The sequence below is a fragment of the Solanum stenotomum genome, chromosome 10 (assembly GCF_019186545.1).
Source record: "Solanum stenotomum isolate F172 chromosome 10, ASM1918654v1, whole genome shotgun sequence".
NCBI classification, from domain to species: domain Eukaryota; kingdom Viridiplantae; phylum Streptophyta; class Magnoliopsida; order Solanales; family Solanaceae; genus Solanum; species Solanum stenotomum.
The window spans coordinates 5,608,353-5,617,099 of record NC_064291.1 but is presented as its reverse complement, the minus strand read 5'-3'; the positions used below and the strand labels follow the sequence as shown (position 1 = coordinate 5,617,099).

The 8,747-nt window shown below is 29.0% G+C and overlaps 1 protein-coding gene across 3 annotated transcripts in view; it reads right to left on the bottom strand.

Annotated features, from left to right (window-relative positions):
- Positions 1 to 8,747, bottom strand: part of LOC125842141 (serine/threonine-protein kinase BLUS1-like) — a 287,074-nt gene that overhangs the window by 107,686 nt on the left and 170,641 nt on the right. The window contains exon 1 of one of the 3 annotated variants that reach the window (XM_049521367.1): positions 8,031 to 8,035. The exons of the other annotated variants lie outside the window; for them this stretch is intronic. The gene's annotated coding sequence lies outside the window, so the exon portion shown is untranslated. Of the gene's footprint in view, positions 1 to 8,030; positions 8,036 to 8,747 lie in introns of those variants that run through there. 3 annotated transcript variants of the gene reach the window in all.

Genomic DNA, 8,747 nt, shown 5'->3' with positions numbered 1-8,747 from the left:
TTTTTTTTTAAAGTCATTTTTACCCCGCGCTGCCACCCAGGCCACCCCCATAAAAAAAATATTTTTGAAAAATGTTTCAAATAAAAAAGTTTCATTTTTTATGCCACCCCCAACCCCGTCAATTTTTAATATAAAAAATTATTTTTGAAAAAAAAATTTGGTTCAGGTCGTGGGTCAAATCTCAGGGTCAGATTTTAGAACGTTCATCGGGGTCAGATCCTAGATCAATTATCGGAGTTGATTTTCATATTAGAAATTATTTTCCTAAAGAGCATATTTTAGTCTCAAGTCAAAAATAAAAGATATTTTCTGAAAAATATTTTTCATTTACCAACCAAACATTAAAAAATATTTTCTATTCACCAACCAAACATGAGAAAATAAGTTAGAAATCCACTTGTTTTCCAAAAAAATATTTTCCATGGAAACATTTTCCTTCATACCAAACACACCCTAATTGTTTTTACTTGCGACCTTAGGGTTGTTGCAAGTAGTTCCGATCATGGATGAATTTTTTGTCACAACCTGACGATTGCCACAAAATACACATTTTGGACTCTCATAATTATATAGTGAATTGCTCATCTTCTTGTGGGCATAGGTTGATTGATTGAACAACGTTAAATCTTTGTGTCTTTTGATATATTTTCGTTTGTCTTCTTACTCATGGTCTTTCGGGGTTTGGTTTGGTAGCTTTTGCATGACACCTAATTATTTCGATCCTCACACCCACCTTATATGTGAACATTTTTTCTTGGTTTTGCCTTTTTTTTTATCTCTTACTGTGTAAGTACTTCAATATGTTGGGTTTTAACAGTTGTGAATGACAAATAAAGAGTTACAACTTTTATGAAGAGTTGTGATTTTAGTGAAGAGTTGTGACTTTTATGAAAGGTTGTCTTTGATTAAAAAAAAAAGGTTGTGACCTTTCCGAAGGATTGTGACTTTTCCACAAGGTTATGGCCTTTCCGATAAGGCACAATAAGAACATTTTCACACTACCCTTTGTTGTATATAAATAGAGGGATTTCTTCTCATTTTAAAACAATCAATTTTCTGGACTTCTCTACTACTACTAAATCTAGTATTCTAAGTGTACTTTACGGCCGTTGAGTGTATCGCTGACTCTGTGGTTTTAGGTAGCGATACACTGGTGAGTAAGATCATTCTATCCTGAGAGGATATATTCCATTAACCCGGATACTTGAGGGGAATAATTTCCTTAAGGGGGCACTGTGCATTCAGTGGACTCGATTTTCTTCTTTAAGAAAAATATTTTGTATATTATTTCTAATCTATTTCTGATTCTATTTTTTCTACTGATTTTAATTTTCTAATTTTAAAAATACTCTCTAAACTTTGTTGTTTCTTATCAAGTTCTTCAAGCATTAGCTTCATTACGGTTACTAGATATCTCTTAATTCAGTGATGACTATATATATGTATGTAGCACATTTTCCTACTTTACTTTGCAATGCCAAAAGAATATCCAGTTGTTCACATCTTCATATTCTCCATGTTCGAAAAAGTTTCAACTTTTATAGCTAAATACTTTTATTAGTATAAAAGATCAATTCTACATACGATTATAGAGTTAATTTAAAGAAGGGAAAAAGGAAAAATATACCCCGAATTACCATAAATGGTATGTAGATACCCTCTGTCATATTTTTGGGACATTGTGCCCCTGCCGTCCAAAAACTAGAGCATATATGCCCTTCACTCTAATAGAAGACTATATAGGGAGATGCGGCACAATCTTATTCGTTGATCCGATATTTAATAAATGTCGGGTCGATGGATAAGATTATGACAGGTGTATGTCTGTTAGTATAAAGGGTATATATGCTCTAGTTTTTAAACGCAAGGACACAAATGTCCAAAAAGTATGACGAGGGTATCTGCATACCATTTACGATAGTGTAGGAGATATATTTGTCTTTTTCCCTTTAAAAAATAACTACACAGGTGCTCGAGCACCCATTAACCTTGTCCTAAGCCAAAACATAACAGAATTTGGACGAATATGTCAATTTGAAATACTACAAAACTCCCTGTTCTTGAGCTTGAGTTACCTTTCAAGATTTGAAGCCAGGTATGGTATTTATTAATACAAAAAAAAAAAACAATTTATTATCTAGCTTCAAGATCTAACTTTTTTTTTTCTTTTAGAATAAAAATGAAAGACTAATCAAAACAAATTATGTTATGATATTTACTTTTAAATTTTAAATTCAATTCCTTACATTTAAGATCTAATTTTTTTATATAGAATAAAAATGAAAAACTGACCATAATAAACTGTTATGATATTTACTTTAAAATTTAAATTTAATTCTTTACTTTAAAATCTAAGTAATTTTTCTTTTATAGAATAAAAATGAAAGACTGACTAACATAAACATTTACTTTTAAATTTTAAATTCAATTCTTTACATTAAGATCTAAATTATTAGACCGACTAATAAACTAACTATGTTAGGAGATTTATTTTAAATTTAAATTCAATTCTTTAGTTTAAGATCCAAATTATTTTTCTCTTATTGAATAAAATGAAAGACAAATCATAAACTATGTTAAGAGATTTACTTTTAAATTTTAAAATCAACTCTTTACTTAAAAACCATTTTTTTTAAAGAATAAAAATGAGAGACTGACCATAATAAACTATTGTATGATATTTACTATTATATATAAATACAATTATTTACATTAAATCAAAATTATTTTTCTTTTACAAATATAAATGAAAAATTGATCATAACAAACTATGTTATGATATTTACTTTTAAATTTACTTTAGAGAAAACACATAAAAAAACCCTGAATTTGATCGAATAACTTACTTTAGCACTTAAACTACACGGTCGTATAAATACCCCCTTAATATTTTTGAAGTGAATTAAATGCAATCCTAAGGGATGACGTGGCAAAGAGAGTGAATTCACTCACCTAATGTCACGACCCAACCATCGTGATTGGCACCCACACTAACTCTCCGGTGGAAGAACCACTACTACAATCCAAACCAAGCAATTAATCTAAAAACTAAGGCATTTTAAGTTACGGAATCAAGTTAAATAATAAGGAAATAAATAGGGAGTTCCCATAAACTCCAACAAAAGTCTAACAAGAACTAAACAATGCGGAAGAAATAACCTAGAACCTGAAAGTCAATGTACCAAAACATCTAAGGTTCAATAAGTCTAAACAAGAAAGGATGCAACCCAAATCTAATGAACTATTCAACTAACTAGAACATTGTCTTAGTCCGGAAATGGTGGACATAGACGAAAGAGAACCCATGGCAGCCCGAAAGAATTGACTCACCCTTGAATTCGAACGATCACGGATCTCCTAAGCGAGGTCGGTCAGTAGCTGCTTGAAGATGCCCTGTACTCAACAAAAATAAGAGCAAGTGCAGTATCAGTACACAATCACATTGCACTGGTAGGATCACACGGCTATCCCACTAAGTGCAACATACATTAGTCAATACAACAATATAATCACATGCACATATCGAACATATACAATATTATCAACATATACGAACAATGAACAACTTCACATTTCTCAAGATACACAATTAGATCAAAATCATTGGTCCTCTCATGGAACCGAAACCTAAACAGTTAGCATACCGAAACGTGGTACTCGATCCAATATTTATGCCGGAACGTGGCAACCGATCCCATAATTATGCCAGAACGTGGCAACCAATCCCAATTAGTTATGCCGGAACGTGGCTACCGATCCATTAAACACACCACAATCATAATCACAAGTATCTTCTCAAGTTCATACAAACAAGTCATGATTCATGGCATTTATCATTCATCTATCTCATTTACAACAAGTGTGATCAATAATGCAACATTCGCATACATGCAAGTATCATAATGAAGCAAGAACAAACATACATCACACAATCATAGAACCACAACCATCACTTACCTCGAAACAAGCTTGAAACCCTAAGAAACTTGATCCTTCCGTTTCTAGATTCGTTCCACTTGTTCTTGGTCTACAAACAATCAATATAATACGGAAATCAATAAATAATCACTAATTACCCGAATTACTAACAATTCTATGAACCCTAGATCATACCCATGATCCCAATTATCCAAGTTAGGGTAGTTTCCACCATAGAATCTATAACAAAACCCTCCACCATCAACATTAACCCGTTCTATTACATTCTACGGATCGAAAAATGGATTCGGGGAGTGAAAAGCTTACCTTTAGCCTCATGAATAGTGAAAAATGAGTAGAAGTCATCTGGGGTTCGTTTCTTAGCTCTAAAAGTCGAAAAGTGCATAATAAGATTGTTTAGGGGCTTATTAACGACCTTAAGTCGCGTGGAGCCTGCCACAATGGCCATCATCCCGTTGTAGTGGCCCTGCCAGAGCAGCAAAATCTAGTGCAGAAGCGGCTGGAACGAAACAGAGAGCTATTCCAAAATCCCAATTTCACAACACACCTCTAACCAACGACGATTAGAAAATACCCTTAGCGCTAAGATCGATTTCGGGAGTTCTACTCACCTGAATTCAATTCCGTAAAGTCGTACGGATTTCTTAACGAGTTATCTAACTACTCATGCAATTAAAATCATAAATAATTCACCAAATTGTTACCAGATTTCCCTGCACCACAAAGACTCCAATTTTGTCCAAATCTGGACTATGTTGGGAAAATCCAAATACTACGAAAAAAGTTTTCCGGGCCCAAATTTTCCCCCGTTGGCATTTCTATAACAACGGGAACAGGTCGTTACACCTAATAGCATGTGAAGGAGTTAAAAAGGGAATTTTTTTTATAAAATCATACACATGTCATTTTTTTGTAGGTCAATATATAATTATATAAATATTATTTTCTTAATATATTAACTTTTATTAAACTTTATGAATTTTCCTATTGGCCCATAAAACTTTTAATTTTTTTTCTTTTCATTTTATTGTCTTCCCCAATAAGCTTCTTCTCCATTAAAACATCTTTTTCTCCTCCATCTCCATCTTCAACTCTATCAACTACTTCAATTTCACCATCTCTTTAGTAATCCACAAATCCCAACACCAACATCTTATTATTGACGTCAATTTCACACCTATAAATTTTGTTGATTTTCATCGGAGCTAAAAAAATTTGTTGGTTCACCAAATAAGACGAAGAAAGGAAGAGAAACAGGAGGTGTGGTGGAGCTCAGTGAAAAATATGAAGAGGAAAAAAATGAAGAATTAAGAGCTAGAAATGGTGAAGAGGGGTGGATGGGGGCAGGGTATGGGGGGAAATAAAAAGGGGGTGGGTGGGGCTGGGTAAGGGTATGGGGGAATAAAAATGGATCCACATTTTAAATTTTAATTTTAGAAAATACATTTGTAATTAATTACTTAGTGTAAATTAATTTTAATAAGCGTTAAAGAAAAATTTGTGAAAATAATTAATGACGTGGTGCTGACATGACTATGTTGTAGAACTTACATGGCTATGATGTGGCAAGTGAGAGTGGTATAATAATCTCAGGGTGGTTTTTAATTCACTTCAAAGATGTTAAGGGAGGTATTTAAATGCCTGTGTAGTTTATGTACTAAAGTAAGTAATCCGACCAAGTTTAGGGGGGGGGGGGGTTATGTATTTTCTCTTTACTTTAAGATCTAAAATATTTTTATTTTACAGAATAAAAATGAAAGATTTACCATAATAAACTATGTTATGATATTTACTTTTAAATTTAAATTCAATTCTTTACTTTAAGATCTAACAATTTTTATTTTACTAAATAAAAATGAAAGACTAACCATAATAAACTATATTATGATATTTAATTTTAAATTAAATGCAATTATTTACTTTAATATTTAAATTATTTTTCTTTTACAGAATAAAAATGAAAGATTGACCATAATAAACAGTTATGATATTTTGTTTTTAAAACTTAAATTCAATTCCTTACTTTAAGATATCAATTATTTTTCTTTACAAAAAAATGAAAGACTGACCAGAATAAATTATGATATGGTATTACTTTTAAATTTAAATTCAATTTTTTTCTTTTAAGTTCTAAATTAATTTTCTCTTATAGAACAAAAATGAAAGAATGACCATAACAAACTATATTATGATATTTAAAATCGATTCTTTACTTTAAGATCTAAAATATATTACTTTTATAGAATAAAAATGAAAGACTGACCATAATAAACTATGTTATGATATTTACTTTTAAATTCAAATTCAATCATTTACTTTAAGATCTAAATTATTTTTCTTTTATAGAATAAAAATGAAAGACTAGCCATAATAAACTATGTTATCATATTTACTTTTAAATTCTAAATTCAGTCATTTACTTTAAGTTCTAAATTATTTTTCCTTTACATAATAAAAATGAAAGACTGACCATAATAAATTATGTTATGATATTTACTTTTAAATTTAGATTCAATTCATTACTTTAAGATCTAAATTATTTTCTTTTATGGAATAAAAATGAAAGATTGACCATAATAAACTATGTTATGATATTTACTTTCAAATTTTAAATTTAGTTCCTTACTTTAAGATCTAAATTATTTTTCTTTTATAGAATAAAAATGAATGACTCAGCGTAATAAACTATGTTATGACATTTACTTTTAAAATTAAATTTAATACTTTACTTTAAGATCTAAATTATTTTTCTTTTATAGAATAAAAATGAAAGAATGACCATAATAAACTATGTTATCTTATTTACTTTTAAAATTTTAAATTCAGTCCTTTAATTTAAGTTCTAAATTATTTTTCTTTTACAGAATAAAAATAAAAGACTAACCATAATAAACTATGCTATGATATTGACTTTTAAATTTAAATTCAATTCTTTACTTTAAGATCTAAATTATTTTTCTTTTACAAAATAAAAATGAAAGACTGACCATAATAAAATATGTTATGATATTTATTTTAAGAATTTAAATTTAGTTCTTCACTTTAAGATATAAATTATTTTTCATTTGTAGAATAAAAATGAAAGACTGACCATAATAAACTATGCTATGATATTTACTTTTAAATTTTAAATTCAATTCTCTATTTTTTGTTCTAAATTATTTTTCTCTACAAAATAAAAATGAAAGACTGATCATAATAAATTATGTTATAATACGTACTTTCAAATATTAAATTTAAATCTTTACTTTAAATAAAATATTGTACATTTAAAAAAACAATTTGAAATCTAGCTACAACATCTAAATATTTTCCTCTTATGGAAGAAAAATGAAATACTGACCATAACATACTATATTATAATAAATGTAGTTCTAAGTTACTTATTTTGAGCCAAGTTTGATATATTTTTACAAAATTAATTAGTTTGATATCTAGCTTAAAGAATCAAGATTTTAACTATTTTCTTCTTATGAAAAGAAAACAAAAGAATGACCAAAATATCGTAGTTTGTAATCTATTTTTAATATTTACAATTTTCTTCATTTACAGAAGAAAAAGAAAAGGCTAACCAAAAAAATATTATTACACTAACTAGTTCGAAATTTCATTTTTGATCTCTATTTTTTAAAAATATTATATAAATTATTTTTAACACTAATGATTTTTTTTAATTCTATCTAATTTTTCTATGACCCTTTTTACTACATATTGTTATATAAATTTAGTAAGCTAAAAAAACACCAAAAACAAAAAGGGAAAAAAATCCCCATATAGAAAAAACATCAATTTTGTCTTTAGATATTATTTGTGTTTTGTTCATCTAACTTTAATATTATTACTTTAATAAATTTTGCTATATATCTTGGCATGAGCGGGGTCCATATCTAGCTATGTGCAGTCGAGAGTCGTACTGGCCTATAAATACTTCATATATTTCGTAGAATTGAGGTGCATTACTCAGTGTCATCCTTTTCTTTTCAATAAATCAAAAGGTGAATTCGATATCTCGAAAATATTAGAGTTTTTTTTCATTACATACATTAACATGTCTAACACAGATGCATATACTATTATGTTCTTTCAAACATTGAGTTCTCACCCTACGCTTCTTCGTTGCCCTATATGTACTCAAATTGGTGAAACTCATGAAGAATTTATGAGTCATTTTCAATCTTATTCAATGAATCAACAAGCAATATTTTTGTTACGAAGTTTTAACATGTTAGGTATAACGTCATCAAAAGGTTTACCATTAGACCAACAAACAAGAATCGCGATAGTTATTCCCCAAACACCACTGCCACCACCAGAGGATTGTTGCTCAACTACAGGTAATGCCAGGGGCAACAGATTGCGTGAAAAATCAATAGATATAGATCTAAATAAAATTTCTTCTGAGTCCACATGCCCCTAATTTAATGCTTTAATTTGTTTAGAACACTTTCAACGTTTTTTTCAAGTGTTTTCTTTTTCAAGAGTTGTACTCTCTTAAGAAATAAAATTTTAATTTAGTCTTTATTCTATAAAAGTTCTTTCAATTGTAATAAACTAAAGAATATTGCAAACTATATTGCTACCTTTTATGCCTTCTATTTTTCATGATTCGATATTGTGATGTCCAAGCATAAATAATAATTTAATGTTGTTACACAAATTGTAGCTTCATCTATTTCATGTCACAAGAACATTGAAGTTCCTCTATATACTATAAATTTTAACATATACTGAAATTAAGATGTTGTGTTAATTAGTAGACTTTTGAATTAAAATTTTGAAAAATAAAAAGAGAAAGAAGTAGTAACAAA